Below are 17,615 nucleotides of genomic sequence, written 5' to 3'. Positions count from 1 at the left end.
AACAGGCGTGTTTTGCAACCCTTCACTTCACAATGCCAATAAAATTTTGATATGCCAGCGCTTGATTTCTGCCTTCCGCAAATGCAATTTAAGTCATCTAAGAGTTTCTTTCTACAAGAGTGCTCTGAAGGTACGAGACATGATTATATAAAATAGTCTTTATACCGCCAGGAGCTCGGATGCAACTACAAGTGTTTTTTTATATACTTAAATGAAAAAATGTAAACTAAACCTTCAATTTACGAAACAATCAGATTATTCCTAAATAAGGTAATTGCCCCAAGCTACTTAAAAACGAGATGTGCTTCGTAAACAGGCTATTTGTTTACTTTAGGTGTCAAATTACCTGGAGTTAAAGAAACCTGATTTCAATTTACCGGGAGTCAATATACCGGGAGTGATATTACCGGGGTCAATGTTCTGGCAGTCAAAATATACCTAGAACCATATACACACACACACACACACACACAACACACATATATATATATATATATATATTATATATATATATATATATATATATATATATAGGTATATATATGATCTATATATATATGGCTTATATATATATTAATATACATATATATATATATACATATATATATAATAAATATATATATATATAATATATATATATTATATATATATATAGATATAGATATATATATATATATAATATATATCTATATATAATATATATATATATAGATATATATATATATAATATATCATATATGGTATATATATATGATATTCTCGACCAGTTCTTCACCCAATTACTTCTCACAATTCAGAACCGAAAGAGAATTATTTTCAGATGAAAATGATTTTACTTTCCATTACACCTTCAAATTCTTCCTTTTTTTTTATTTTACCCTCATTGATAACTATTTTCTTTATTCTTCCCTCGTTATTCTTCATTTTCTCCATGTGGTTTCTCTCACGTTCTTAGTCTTGTTGTTCTCCCTAACCTCTTAGAGTGCACCAGGAACAAACGCTTGGCGGGTAAACATGTTCAACAACCTCTCTCACTGAGAGGGATCAAAGGAGTCCACGCTTTTCTCTTCTTTTTTTTTTCCTGGCTCCTGAAATACTTCTTATCGTGAAACACTTAACATTTTCTTGGCACAATGCCATCTTCACTGCTACTTATCGTGAGACACTTATATATTTCTTGGCAGAACGCCATCCTCGCTATTTCTTACAAAGAAAAACTTATATTTTTCTGGGCAGAATTACATTCTCACTACTACTTATCGTAAAATCACTACTACTTATCGTGAAACACTTATATTCTTCTCGGCAGAATTCAACTCTCACTACTACTTATCGTGAAAACACTTATATTCTTCTCGGCAGAATTCCATTCTCACTACTACTTATCGTGAAACACTTAAATTCTTCTCGGCAGAATTCCATTCTCACTACTACTTATCGTGAAACACTTAAATTCTTCTCGGCAGAATTCCATTCTCACTACTACTTATCGTGAAAACACTTATATTCTTCTCGACAGAATTTCTTTTCTCACTACTACTTATCGTGAAAACACATATTCTTCTTGGCAGAATTCCATTCTCACTACTACTTATCGTGAAACACTTATAGTCTTCTCGGCAGAATTCCTTTTCTCACTACTACTTATCGCGAAAACACTTATATCCTTGGCAGAATGCCATCCTCTTGGAATATCTTCAAAAATGTCCAGTCTTTATGAAGGAGGGCGGATGGGGCTGGCTATCCTAATGCATTTATCTCCACCCGACCCAAGCAACAGACCCGTCTCTCACAAGATGTTCTTGTCAGGGAACACTGCAGCCTGACGAGAAGTCCATCCATTCCTTCATTCTGATCTGCCAAATCTGTTATGAATCTTAGCGAGGTACAATAACTAATGCAGCCATACTTTTAATCTCTTTTTCTTCAACGTCTTTTGCCTCCAGTAAATGCTCCATAGCAGATATTTGATCTTACCATCTCATTCCTTAACTTAGACAGGACACGTTTTCATTAGTTACGTAGCCATATGCCCGAATCGGTAACGTCAATGTCTTCCTGATTTCGTTCCTGTCCGCTGAACGGTGGTTCGATCCCATGAGGGGACGAAATTATTATCACTAAAAATATTTCCCTTCGGTTTACATATATGAATATATATCAATTCCGAGGAAGAGCGAATTAGATATGAAAGAACATTTGTAGCTTGAATAATATATATATATATATATATATATATAATATATAATATATATATATAAATTATATATGTATATACATATATATATGTATATAATATATCACATATACATGAGTCATATCACATCACCGTGATTCATATACGTGCATCGAGCTACAAATGTCCTTTAATATCTAATTCGCTCTACCTCGGAATTGATATATTTTCATATATGTTAACTGAAGGGGAATTTTTTAGTCGATAAGAAATTTGTCGGCTCACGAGGTGGCGGTGTGGTTTAAGGCTTCACTGTGCGCCATAAATTTGTTGGGTTCGATGGTTCGCACCCGTGAGCCGACAAATTTCTTATCGACTGAAAAATTCCTCTTCGGTTAACTTAGTTGAAAATGTATTAGTTTGTAGTTAGATGTATGTATATATATATATATATATATATATATATATATATATATATATATATATATATATACTATATATATATATATATATATATATATATATATTATATATATAGTCTAAGAACACAAATTCACGGTGTATAAATGTATTACTTCCACAGACGACCTCAATAATGCAATAATGCAGAATGTTCAAAATAGAGGCTCTTTATTTCCAGGCTTTCAAGGAGGTAAACGCTCCTCTGAACCGTCCGTGTTACTGAGGACCTCTGGAAGTAATATTATAAATATTAAATATTATATATATATCTATATTATATATATATATATATATATATGCGAGATATATATAAATAGTGAAAGTGATAGAGAGAGCTTACAAAGTAAACAGAAGGCTGTACCTTTCTGGGACATATTCCTCCAAAAAGGAAAGCATCGTATTATGAATATTTGTCACAAAATGCTGTTAGGTAAGGTACGTAAGAAACAGTCGCTAATGTCTTTATACCTAATGTGATTACAACATGCATTACAAATATAAATGTAAAGTCTATTTACAACACATGGGCACGTGTGTCCCAGGAAATAACAACTTCTGGCCGATCGTATTCGTAGAAGGATTAGTCCTCAGAACGGCTTCCCTCTTCCCATTTTGATTATGTAGCACTGAAAGCGCTGTAGTCTTTCTATCTGCAAGAGATTACTTTTGACCTAAAACTTATCCCTTCCTAGACTTGTCTTGAATTCTGCCGTGTTTTGAACTTTGCCTTGTCTTACTACGCCACCCATGGGCTGTTATTTATACAATAGCCTCTAATTTTTGAAAATTCTGGCTTACATACACACACACAGACACACACACACTAGCAGAGTAAGCAATACATAATTTCGGTGGACACGTCAAGGTAACATCTTGAGCAAACAAATTATGCATACCTTCTAAGAAATTGATACTAACATACTTTTAAACATAAATAAATTAAACCAAAATTTTCATTAGCACCTTACTTAACAAATTCTTAAAAAAAAGAAAATTATATGATATAAAGGTATTGAAAAGAAATTCCGAAACACTAAAAAATTAAAGATTTCATTTCTTCTTGAAACTGATAGAAACGGTAACAAGTGAAGCCACAAAAAAGAAAAAAAATAGTCTTTATACTAGCTGACCAACCCAGTACTGCCTGGGGAAACTCTGAAGGGTCTCCTGCAGCTCCTCGTACTGACTGTCCCATTTATTCCTGAATTACTATGCCGACTGTTTCTTTCATACAAACATTACTGTTCTGACCGTTCCATTTATTCAGGTATTACATTGGTGACCGTCCCTCTCATCCAAGAAATTACTGTACTATCTATCCCTGTTACCCAAATATTACTGTGCTGGCTGCCCATTTATCCATATATGACTGTCTGACTGTCCCATTTATACAAGTATTACTGTACTGACTGTCCCTTTTATCCAAGTATGACTGTAGTGACTGTCTTATTTATCCAGTTATTGACTGTGGTGACTACTCCCATTTATCCAGATATTATTGTGGTGGCTGTCCCTTTTATCCAGGTATTACTCTACTGACATTCCCAATTATCCAAGTATTGCTGTACTGACCGTCCCTTTTATCCAGGTATTACTGTGATGACTCTCCCAATTATCTATGTAGTATTACTGTGTGCTGACTGTCCCATTCATCATAGTATTACTATGCTGACTGTCCCTCTTACCCAAGCATTACTATGCTGTCTGTCCCTTTTATCCAGGCGTTACTGTGGCGACTGTCTAAACCTTGATACAGAATTATTAATCACAGGAAAGAAAAGCATCTTCAGTAATATATTTCTATGCCATCGAGTACTTTAAATGAAGTACTCGATGGCATAGAACCAACAGAGTTAATTTACACATGAATTGAGTTATGATAAATCCGTTTATGTACCTAATAAGTTACAAAGGGAAGGAGGAAAGGGATTGGGGAAAGGTAAGGGAAGGGGGTATGGGTTTGAATTTGAAATCTACCCTATTATCTAAGTTGGATCAAATGAGGGCTATGTGCCAAATTTTGTCTAGATCAGTCAAGTGGTTCAGATTTCTATAGCGCACTAACATACAAATATACAAACATACAAACATTCATTTTAATATATAAGATGTTTATATGTGTGTGTGTGTGTATTTTTAGGTCCCAAGCTGTTGATTATATTGTTATATTTTTTTTGCAAATTCTCTTGTATTGTTGGATAGTTTTCCATCTGGTCAAATGTCTGCGTGTCCAATCCCTCCCATCCATCTAGTAGACTTCTGACATGGAACTCTGGGCTTTACTTAAGGTTATTAGTGTCTGAATCTTCTGCCTGGGTGTTTCTTGTTCAATGCTATATTTTATTTATCATATTTTTACTTCTTTGGTAGCTGGAGAAAGATAATGCTGTTTGATTATATTTCATGGTATTTGTTTTTGTAGGTATGTTTAGTTGATTTCTGTAACTGGGGTTGCTTTATTGTGCTGGTTTTGTATTATTGTTTTTATTTGAATAATGTTACTATAGCTGAACAGTGCTGGTTCTTTGCTTTGCCTTTCCTTGTGGTGTTACGAAGTCTGGAGAACCCAAGGGCTGTATTGACTAGATAGCTGAGTACGTAACATTTGTTTTAGGGTCCTGTCCGGGATCCCCTGTTCCAAAAATACCAAATCTTGCCTTGTCTTTTTTTGTAATTTGCCATTCTTCACGCTTATTTTAACAGTTGACAGCTGAGTACTTGTTGAATAGCATTTGTAACATGTCAAGTTAGAGCGCAGCACCTGTACTTATGTATAGTTAATTGCTATCCGTTCGTGTACAGTCATACTCATAAGTGAAACAACAAAATTATTTATTTTTTGAGGTTATCTGTTTTTTTTTTTAAATAAAAGATGATGATGGTTTAAATTGTGTAAAGACGATATTTACTAGAATTAATGCCAACCCTACGCAACATTACTTTTCCTTAACTAAGAATGATATTTTCTTGCAAATCTTACTTGTTTTTGGTGTATAATAAGTTATTCACAACGTACCTTGAAGGGCAAGGCTATATAAATAGCTTAATATGCTTCCCAACCAGAAATTGTTCATATATTATGAATGATAGCTGTGATATATTTTCAGCAATAACAAAAACTAACACCTACGACTAGGAACAGAGCAGGTTAATTAGTATTGTCTTGGCTGGGCACCTGGGAGACCAGGGTTCGTTCCCAATGTGAGTCAGAAATTTATTCCAGTCAAACACGTGCTTATATGTTCATTATTTCTATATTATTATTATTGAATCGCTGGTAGGTTGGGAAGTTGTGTAAAATTCTCTGGTGTGAAAAGCGGATGTCTGTATGTACTCACACACACAAATATTAAATATATAATATATAATATATGTGTGTGTGTTTGTGTGTGTACGTATGTATGTATGTATGAATGTATTTATATACATAAATATATATATATGTATATATATGTATGTATGTATGTATGTATGTGTGTATGAATGTATTTATATACATAAAAATATATATAAAATACCTATATATATATATATATATATATATATATATATGTATATATATACATATATATATGTGTGTGTGTGTGTGTAGATATGAACCTTTAATGTATATATAGTGTATATACATAATATATATATATATATATATATATATATATATATATATGTATGTATATGTATGCGTGTGTGTAATGAATTGTATTTATATACATAAAAATATATATAAAAAAAAATACCTTTCTATATTATAATTATCTATATAATTCTATATATATATATATATATCTATATTATATATGTGTTGTGTATATGTGTGTGTGTGTGTGTGTGGTGTGTGTGTGTGTAGATTGTACCTTTAATGTATTGTAAAATAGTTGTATATACATATATATTATATATACATAATAATATATATTATATATATATATATATATATATATATTTACTATATATATATTATATATTATATTATATATATAATATTCTATTAATATATCTCCTATATATACAGTTGAATCAACACAGAACTCCTGGGAAATCTCTGAATGACTACTAATAAAATCATTCTCTCTCTCTCTCTCTCTCTATCTATCTATCTATCTCTCTCTCTCTCTCTCGCTCTCTCTCTCTCTCTCTCTCTCTGATCCCCTATTCTCTCTCTCTCTCTCTCTCTCAGATCCCCTATACTCTCTCTCTCTCTCTCTCTCTCAGATCCCTATACTCTCTCTCTCTCTCTCTTCTCTCTCTCTCTCTCTCTCTCTCTCTCTCTCACTTTTTCCCTTTCTTTCCTCAGCTACAATGCGTAGCATTTTTTACATTTTATATTTCACCGCTTATAGCCCCCACTCCTACCGGGGCTGATCTTGGACCTGAAGGGCACCGGGAATATCAAAAAAAAAGATTTATTTATCCCAGGAAGTAATATTTTTGGAGTTGTTTTTGCAAAGAATTCAATCTTGTATCAATTTACCGTATAATATCGTGATTCAAACGAAGACATGCTCTTATACTGAAGAAGCCAAAAGATTACCTAAAATGAGGTCCGAAGGCTTCCGCTGCCAAGGATAAATTCACATAAAAAGAAACTGGAGCTGGCCCAAGGAATTATGTTAAACACTGAAAAAATATAACAAGTATTAATAAAACAGCAAACCCATATATAGATACATAAGTACTCGGCTGTAAATGATTGGATAAAGAAATGAAGGCAAAGGGATTTCGTGTAGAAAGGATATGGGGAAATTTTCTTCAAGATTAGCTCGACCAAATTTAGGGATTCAAGAGAGATGGGATAAGTGGCGTAGAAGATATGAAACTAAGTCCAACCTTATTCAGACAGAGGGCTAATGCGGTATTATTTTATAAAACGACTCAGTACCTACACAGACCGCTAAAATTCCTAGGAATCTACAATCTGCTGTACTTTTAGTTAAAATTAGGCTACTGAAGGCTGAGTAAAGATGTATTCCCTGTTTCATTTAAGGTTGAGAGAGGTCTAAAGGGACTCACGTTTGGTAGGGGTTAAGTTGGAACAAGCACCCTACTGCCCTTATTTAGCCCTGGTCCGATAAAAGAAAGAAAATGAGAGGAAATATGTGGGTCGTGTGTTCGAAAGTATCACTCAGAAATTTCAAGTTTAGTACAGAACGAGCTGTTTAGTTGGAAGTAACTGATTAAATGTCTTTTATTTTATTTGTTTATTTACTTTTTAATCATGAAAGGTTGAGAAACTTTGCCAAAGACAAAAGGTCTTTTACTATCGCCAGCGTGACTCTCCATTCCTCGGTAAGCTATTATGTGAAGCGTCCATTGAAATCTAGAGAGAGAAAAAAGGAAATAAAAAAGCAATTGAGAGGGAAATGCTCTCGCTCTCTTTCTGTGTCTTTTCTCTCGCCCTCGAAAAGTTTACAAAAGGAGAACGTTAGTCTTTTGTGTCTTATGGTCTTCCCGTCCTCTTCTTATAGATGACGATGTAATTCTTAGAATTCATTAGCCTTTTATGGATAGATGGGGTTACTTTTACTTTCGCCATCTCTGCGTCATTTGTTTCAGCCCCATCTCTGAAATGCCTTGGCTGCTGTAACATAAATGAAAGCCTCCAAAGCCACTCATCCACCTCCCCCTCCCCCCCCACACCTCTCTCTTTCTGTCTCTCTCTCTCTCTCTCTCTGTAGCCGTCCGTGAATTTAAGCTATGGAAAGATCTAGCAAGATGGAAGGTACTTCCGCACCCACAAGCAACATCTCCATGCCAACTTATATTGTGATAACAGCTTGAACATAAGAGCGAGTACTCTGTGTCTGTTAAAGAGATAATGTGCATTCTCATTACCATTATTATTAGTGGTAGAAGAAGTACTTATCATGATACCATAGTCTATTATGAAAAGAACTTAAAGACGGATAGAAAAACGCTTCCATAGACTAGATATCCCATAGGTTAAGGAATTCTGTACGAGTAAAATTCACCGCTAGCACAAGGCTGGCTTAATGTAAAACAACATGGATGCCTAATCCTCCTAAGATCTTAGAAAAGGTTAGAAGATGAAATATGGAGTATAGCTATTATACATATTAGACTAAAATACAAACAATGTACTTCAATAGAGATAATAACCTCGTGATAATGAATACTACCGAGTATATGAGTAAAAATAAAACATATAAGCCAGCATAACTTAATTACCAGGGACTTAAGGTCCTCTAGATCCTAATTTAAACGTACTTATCAAAAAAAAATTTTCTAATTTAGAAACATTTCTATAATCTAAGCCACTTGATGACGACTTCGCCCGCTCTCTTTCTCAGTTTGATACCTTTCGCTCATCGGAGAGTCAGAATTTGAAAATCAAATTTTATTCATAACATACTAGAAAACGTCTTGAGTCCATTCGATTTATTATCATTATCATTGCGAGCTTCTAAAAATATGCATTTGGAACTGTAGGCCTGACTCCATCACTGGCATGACGTGGCTAAACTTATACGCCTTCATTCATTCTTTCCTTCATTCATACTTTCCGAAGGTTAGATCACTTGGTGCACGTAAGTAGCTCTGACTTACCAGAAAAGGTTCAGAGAAAAGGGGAATTAAGAATTCCAAAGTCTGACGGTAAAGAGATAAAGGAACTTTATACAAGATATTCTTGGAGTGATGACTACCACAAAGCAAATGAGACAAGATGGCATTACGGGTGTTCCTTAGCTATTTTTGGACAAAGGAAAAATTCATTCAGTGAAAGGAAACATTTGAGGGAATAATACCTGTACAAGAAACGAAGTTCTGTTCCTATTACACAAAGTTTCCTTTTTTTGTTCGTTCTTGCTTATAGTTATCTGTTAATATGTTGGGCTTTAATATGAAAGCTCTTACGTTTTGTATTTTATCTGTTTCACTCTATAATCAGTCTCTGATATGTGCATTTAGATACACCATACATACATACATGCATATAAATTTAATGACTAATATCGGTGCCGAACCTCGGACTTTCAAATGAGAGGCCAGGGTACCCTGGACTCTCTTTCGAAAAGGCTGAAGGGTGAGTGAAATTTTATTGTATATATATTATATAATATAATATCTATATATATAATATATATATAATGTATTAATATATAAATATATCTATATATATATATGTGGCTTGTGTATATATAATATATATTATATAATATAAGATATTATAATAATATATATAATATAATATATATATTATATATATGCACACATAGGTGCATTCACAATAATACGCCATAAATGTTGACTAATATCTGATTTGCTCCATTTCGGGAATATCACTAAAAGAAATTATAATCACTAATATATATATATATAATATATATATATATATATATATACATACATACATATATACGTGTATGTAACATAAAGTGTGCGTATAGCTTTGTGGGTTCCCCATTTCGAAATTCTCATGGCTGCGCTGTTTATAATGTTGCGTCACAACATCGAGTCAAAATAATTATCGCATTCATAATTTTTGCTTGTGTCATACTTCGTTTAAAATCGAAAAAGAAAGCGTCCAGGTAATTTTGGCGGGAAAAAAGCACATTCAGCTTTCCTTTACCACTTGGGCATTTATTTCACTTCGCACAAGAGGCAAAAATGACGATTCCCATTTACTTCATTTTCCGTGACTTCTCGTCAACTTCGACGAATCTTTTTTGAAATTTCGGCGGCGTTGTTCGGCGCGACTGGCCCACCATAATTACCTCTCGGGCTTCTATCTTTAAATGTGGGAGGGAGGAGAAAGCTGCTCCTCGGCTTTCTCTCCTGAAGAGCACTGAAGGGTCTTAGTCTCTTTCAAGAGATGCACAACAGGCAGGATCAGACCGACAAACACTCTCGTCATACTTTAATTGTGTATGATAAAAATCAGTTCCAGCGTGGCATACAGTGACCTTTGAATACTTACTCACAGAGAGAGAGAGAGAGCGAGAGAGAGAGAGAGAGAGAGAGAGAGAGAGAGAGAGAGAGAGAGAGAGAGATACTTAGTATGCTAACAGCGCGAAACGTGACCACATTAAGACCGCTTACTCCCAAGTCCACTGGACTTAAAATGGTGCTACTCTGGGTTTAGTTTTAAAGTAAATGAACGACGACTTCAAGCAAATTCCTTGAAACTTAAAACCAGTACCTTTAGAAACAATTCCTTTTCCAAATAAATCAGGGTGACAGTCATCGCTTTTTCTGGATATAAGTTTTTAATTCTGTTGAAATATATAACTCTAATTTTGCTTAAACTGATTACATTTCTTGTTACTTTATTTTTCTTTCTTAAATTTTGTTACTGACGCAACATCGAAACCAGTTATACCACAAAGGGAGCGCTTGCATCATCCAGAAACTTTAAGGCCTTGTCCACACGGTCCAGCTTTGCTCAACGAACTTTGCTCGATGTGACGTCAGAAGCACAGATACATCGGGAAAAGTTCTCGCTTCCGACGTTACATCGAACTCAGTTCATTGAGTAAAACTCGAAAACGTGGACGGGGTTAAGGGCATCTTGGATCTCCATTACGATTCCGATTAGTGTTATTTCAAAGTCCATCCTTCCTTGTTCCTTCGTCCACCCTTCACGAAATTTCATTGAGATCTATAAAAAAAATTCTTTAGATGTCTTGTAGAGTCAATATCATCTGCCCACTTCATTGAAGAAGGTAATTAAGTTCAGTTGTTTATGATGATCTACGGTCAGATTTATTCTAATGAAGGAGGTTGTAGACCTCCCTTTCCCATCCTGTTCTAATAATAACTTTTCTCTCAATTGAAAGATTCGAATCGGCGAACCCTTGTTACGGTCCATCGCGCCTTCCTCCCGGGTTCGAGGAGAGCTATTACTTTCATTATTATTTTACACTTATCATTATTAAATTTGTTACTTTTTCCGCTCCGTAGGGGATAGGTCCGTCAGTGCACCTCTCGCGTTGCACAGTAGGCTTTACTTAAGGTTTTTGCAGCGTCCCTTCGGCCCTTAGCTGCAGCCCCTTTCATTCCTTTTATATACCTCCAATAATATTTTCTCTCTTCCATCTTGCTGTCCACTTCTCCTAACACTTGTTTCGCTGTGCAACTGCGAGGTTTTCCTCCTAAAACCACCTTTCAAGACTTTCTACTCAATTTCCTTTTCACCGCTGAATGACCTCATAGGTCTCAGTGCTTGGCCTTTGCCCTAAATTCTATATTCCATTTTCATTAGTTTCGTTTGCATTTGTTTTCGTATTATCTGTTTTCGTTGTCATCTTACAAATAATTCGTAGGCAGGCCATTTCTATTTCATGCTTATTTCTTATCCATGTACTTGGAATGACTCTTAAATAGATGGTTAACAGGCTCCTGTTCCCGACTGCATATGACGAGAATTTACTTGGAGGAAGTTGACCATGGATAGCTTGTTAAACAATTGGATTATGTCGTCAACGAATTTGCGCTTAGTGCCCAAATGGAATTTCTCTTCAGTTCTTGGAAAATCTTATTCGTGAGATTTTTGCTCTACAAATGCCGTTTTCAGCGTGGCCTCCAGTCCCTTAATATTGTGGAAAACCCTCGGGCCCCCATTCCCAGAGGGTGGTTGGAGTTTCACTCCCCAACTACTGAGGTACCTTATGGATCCCATATTGTGGGGAGCCTGTTTGTAGAAACACTTCTTCAAAGATGTCAACTCCGCTCCAAAAGTTGTTAAAAATGAGGGGGTATGAAAAGGAGGGGTTACGGCCCCCGAATTTCGGATTATGACTAAAACCTTCCTGGGAGGTGAGGGATGGGAGTCTACGGAAAAATTTTGGTACCCCTAGCTGTCAACTCTGAGAGTTGCAAAAAATGAGGGGGTATGAAAAACAGGGGTTATGACTCCCTTAGAAATGGCCCTCAAATTTCGAATTTTGACTAGAACATTCCTGAGGGGGAGGGGAGTTTATGGTATAAATTTGGTAGCCCTAACTTTTATATTCTGGGCGTGCATAGCAAACAAACAGACAGACAAACAGACAGAAATTGCCCTTAGTATATACTAGGTGGTTACCCGGGTCTCAGCTAGATTGGTCCGTGTAACCCAGAGCATAGTTTATGAAAAGAAAATAGATAAATCAAGCCACAATTGAATACAGTACCACAACCTGAATTGTGAAGAATGCAAATCTGACAAAACAAACAACATCCTTGAAAATGAATATCAAAATGAAGCATCATAAAATAAACATATATGGAAAGAAAAATTGTTGGTGTTGGCAGAGATTCTAATTCACCGGAGAGCCTTTTGGTAGACTATATTCTTTGTTTTTCCCTCCAGTGACAAAATGAACAGGCGTTCCGGAGAGCCCACTCTTGAGCATGCCACATAAAGCTGCCTGTGAGAAAAGCAAGGTTGCTCCAAGTTGAAGCCAGCCACTCTTGAGAGACTGTCCCTGGGCTTTATCGATAGTCATGGCAAAAGCCAACCTGACTGCGAACTGAAGGCGCTTGAAACTGAAATGGAAAAGAAAGAAAAGAGAAAGCTCCTTTCTCTGACTCTCTTTCTGTCTCCAACCATCACTGTCTCTTCCACTCTTTCTTCTCACTAATACCAACTCTCTGTCTCTCTGTCTCTCTCTCTCTCTCTCTGTCTCCAAACAACCGCTCTTCTCTGTCTGTCTGTCTCTCTCTCCCTCTCTCACTTTTTCCATCTTTCTCCTACCCAACACCCCCTCAACTCTCTCTCTCTCTTCCTTCCCCTCCTGTCTCTTACCCTCTTTCTTCTCAGTAATACCAACTCTGTCTGTTTGTCTGTCTGTTTGTTTTCCTCTTTCTTCTCCCTTACACCCTTTCTACTCTCTCTCACTTTCTCTCTCTCTCATTTTCTCTCTCTGTCAACCCCCTTCTAAAACCACCCTCTTTCATCTCATTGATGTTTACCCTATAGTATTTTTTCCAAATGAGAAGTCATATGTATACAGAAATTTGTAAAGTAACTAAGTCTACGGGCATAGCTAGCCCCGTTTCGCGGCCAGAACCAGCTCTGTTTCAGGGAATCCCTTCTCACCCCTCGGAGGGGGGGGGGGGGGGGAGTAGAAATTTTGGGAGCCCGGGCTCCCGGGGGTTTCCGGGCTCCCGTACGTAGGTCTCGACCTTCCCAGGGTGGAAACCCATCTCCGTTCCGAATCTCAGTCCCGTCAGACCGACGACCCGGGCGCCCATACCAATCATACATACATACATAGATACATACATACACACCACATTGCCAAATATATAATAGATAGATAGACAGTGGTTCTTAAACTTTTTGCCTTGGGGCACCCCCTCTGCATTATGTATACTTCATTGCTTATATGAGTATATGAATGAATGATAGATTTTTGTTCCATTGCTGTTAAATCATTTATAAGTATGCACTATAGTATATTTCAATGGAACAAACAATGTTCCCAGAAAACGGATAAAAAAAACATATGATGAAACCAAATCTTATCTTAACCCTTATTCAATTATTCAAACAGTTCCAGCATTATACAGATTACATTGAATATTTTAGAAAAAAAATACTAATTACTACAAAAATAAATGTCATTTTTACTATTGAAACAATTATTCTTGGATCAAGACCACATCAGAAATTTCACATCCTCCTTAATGTCTTATTTATCCAAATTTATGTAGTACTTGGATAACAAAGGACAATTTTTGTCATCGTTGCTAATTTAATCTGTACGCGTATATAATAATATCAACGAAACAGTGACTTGTAGCGCGGCCCTTTTGACTTCATAGTACTGATCAGTAGAATGGGTGATACTGGCTCTTCTGGCCAACTAGTCGGGGAATATTTGGTGGTGTTTGACTCAATGCACGTCGGAGATCATTTGCCACATTAAGCTAGTTTCTTCTCTTTGTTTTGATCGCAACTAATGCTGAAAACTCTACTTTCCACAACCGAGCAGAGAGCGCGGGAAAATCTTATCATAATAAAAGACAATTCATAAAGATTTAAATGAAAAGTGACATATATTTTAATTTTTATATATGTTTTGAGATAATAATTAGAAAACATTTGGAAGCAGTGATAATGTTTTTGGCAATTTTGTCATTAACATCACAAATAAAGAAAAATAGGCACCATCTGGCAACCCTTTTGCGTCCCCTTTGGAAGCTTCCGGCGTCCCCCTAGTATAACAATTAGAGATAGATTGATGAAAATATTAAGAATACGGCAAATGCTGCTTAACATTTAACATTGGTGATTAGGGCGGAAGAGTTTGTGGAAATAATTACGAGCAATCTATTCCCCTTCTCTCTCCCTTCCTCCCTCACACACACACACACACACACACACACACACACACACACACACATATATATATATATATATATATATATATATATATATATATATATGTATGTATGTATGTATATATACATATATGTATATATATGTATATATCTATATATTATATATATATATATATATATCACCTATATATATATATATATATTATATATATATATATATATATATATATATAACTACATACATGTAAACAACACACACATACGCGCGTATACGGACAGATACACATATATATTAGAAAAATATCTTAAGCCACAGGTATCGCTTAATATCCAGTTCACTACATCTCGGGAATAACTTACACCAAAGGGGAATAAAGTCACTGTTGATTGTTGTTTCGAGTACTGCTGTTGACGAAGCACTTATCAGTTATAATTCCCCTTCGATGTAAGTCATTCCCTAGGTATAGTGACCTGGATATTGAACAATTCTTGTGGCTCAATATCTGAGACTAATAAAAAAGCACGCGTGCAAAGTTGACAAAAGTATATAGTATATATATATATATATATATATATATATTATATATATATATATATATATATTATATATATAATATTATATATATATATATATATATATATATATATATGCCTAAACCTATCCCTATCGATACACAACACACACACATACACACATGTATGTATATATATAGGGATAGGTTGATAGGGATAGGTTTAGACAAAATTTCACGAAGTCAATTTGCAATATTTTTTCTGTTCTTTTTAGAATTTTCTTCTTGTCATTAATTACTACCGAATGTATATACGTAAAACTGATTAATTCGGGTAAAATAACATAAACATTAGATTCGGACAACTGTAAACCTCGTCAGTCAGTAATACGGGAAAAGATTGTTTACACTGGAATTCGGAAGGAAACGAACGAACAGAGGGCTTGTCCAGAACTCGGTCGTTCGATGATCCGTTCCTGAGTCTCCGACTGGCTTTTCTCTTTCTCTCTCTTTCTCATTGTCATCCTCAACCGTTATGTCCTTAGTCGAGGTCATATAGTAATTTTAATTTGCAAAATGTTATCTGTGATTTGAAATCTCCTAATTCCCGTCCCTCTTTTGTCTCAAGACTCTAGGGATATTTCTTGCCACGGCAGACTTGCTAGTTTTACATTTTACCTTCATCTGCAGAATTTTATCTAAAATATGTGGATTGGTAACCCTTCTGACTCTCCATTACGGATAAGAAAGTACATTTTCCCAATATTCCGGCGGTCTTTGCCTTCATAACTTTATTACTGTCTACGGTGTGCTGATAACTGTCAACCTTCGGTTCTTGTATATCCTTTGAAAAACAAAATGCTCTACAAATGGCTAGGTGATCATTTCCTTCTATAATCCTTTAGTTATGTATTAGACTGAACCATTGCCTCTTAATGGTGCTGCTGGGTGTGAAAGCCAATAGTTTGACAGGACCAGGGTAGCTACCGCCTACAAGCTGTATTCTCGCACAGAATTAAAGGAAACATGATTTTGCCTCAACAACCTTAAGGATGATTAATTAGAGAGGCAGGCAAAAAACAGATGTTCAAATGTATTGAAATAGTGGTGTCTGAACTGAACAAAACTGACTAATGTTCGTGAATGAAGCGGAGTTGACTTTCGATAACAAAGCAGCAGAAACTGGCGCATGCGCTCTAAAGCATCACTAGAATAATAAAACTTACCTGTTTAAATTACATACAGCCATGCTGGCATGAAAATGTAGTTGTTTGCGCTACAGTCGACGTTTCCCAGTGATCTGATTTTTTTGTGAATCGTAACTAATTACATCATAGTTTTAGAACACTGGTTAGTGAAGCTTTTATGCCTTCTTATTTTCACCGCTAAGCCACTGAAATGGGCATGACCACCAAAATCAAGTTCCGATACTGCAAGGAATGTCTGCGATGATGGACTTTCCTTCAGTGATGACAAACACGCATTAAAATTAAAAGCAGGTTTCAGTTTTCAGGAAATACCGTCTTGCAAAGTATTCCTGTTTTGGCTTCTTTCACGTGACTCGCCTTCCGGTAAGGTCTTTGAACTGCTTTTCCATGGAACTCGATTCTGATAATCGTCACCTTCGTCACTGCAAACGTCAATTCAAGAAAACTTTATCGCTTCACAATTTAAGTTTATTTTGGCTCCCTGGTTAGTACAAAAGTCGCTTCAAGTGTTATTTGTAATTTTCCTTCGTTCATGAAAATGATACTTTTTTTTTTTTTTTTTTTTTTTTTTTTTTTTTTTTTTTTTTTTTCAATTTAGCGATTTCGTTTTCCAAACCTACCGGTGAAAGAAACTTATATAGCTCTATGCTAACTTCCCTCGTATACCGAAACGATAAAACAACTGGATCATGAAGTATTAACGCTAGTTAGCAGCCAGGACTGAATCACGCTTGCCATCGGACTGAGTGAAATCTCCCGGATCTCGTCTTTTTTATATGGCGTTACTGGAAATGGGAGGGGCTTCGGAACAGAGAGCCTAAAATAGTTCTTAGACTTCCATAAGAAACGAAGTTTTCGGTAACTACGACCACTTTGTCGAACGGAAGTTTGGTATCCAGTCAAGTCCCTTAGGCTGAGGCAACAGCCTGGTATCCTTTAGCCTTATCTTCGTCGCAAGAAAGTTAATACTAC

The 17,615-nt window shown here is 35.6% G+C and overlaps 1 pseudogene; it reads right to left on the bottom strand.

Annotated features, from left to right (window-relative positions):
* Positions 1 to 17,374, bottom strand: part of LOC135225838 (chorion peroxidase-like) — a 70,041-nt pseudogene extending 52,667 nt beyond the window's left edge.
* Between the last annotated feature and the right edge of the window lie 241 nt (positions 17,375 to 17,615).

The sequence above is a fragment of the Macrobrachium nipponense genome, chromosome 13 (assembly GCF_015104395.2).
Source record: "Macrobrachium nipponense isolate FS-2020 chromosome 13, ASM1510439v2, whole genome shotgun sequence".
In the NCBI taxonomy this organism is placed as follows: domain Eukaryota; kingdom Metazoa; phylum Arthropoda; class Malacostraca; order Decapoda; family Palaemonidae; genus Macrobrachium; species Macrobrachium nipponense.
This window is presented reverse-complemented; position numbering and strand designations above follow the sequence as displayed.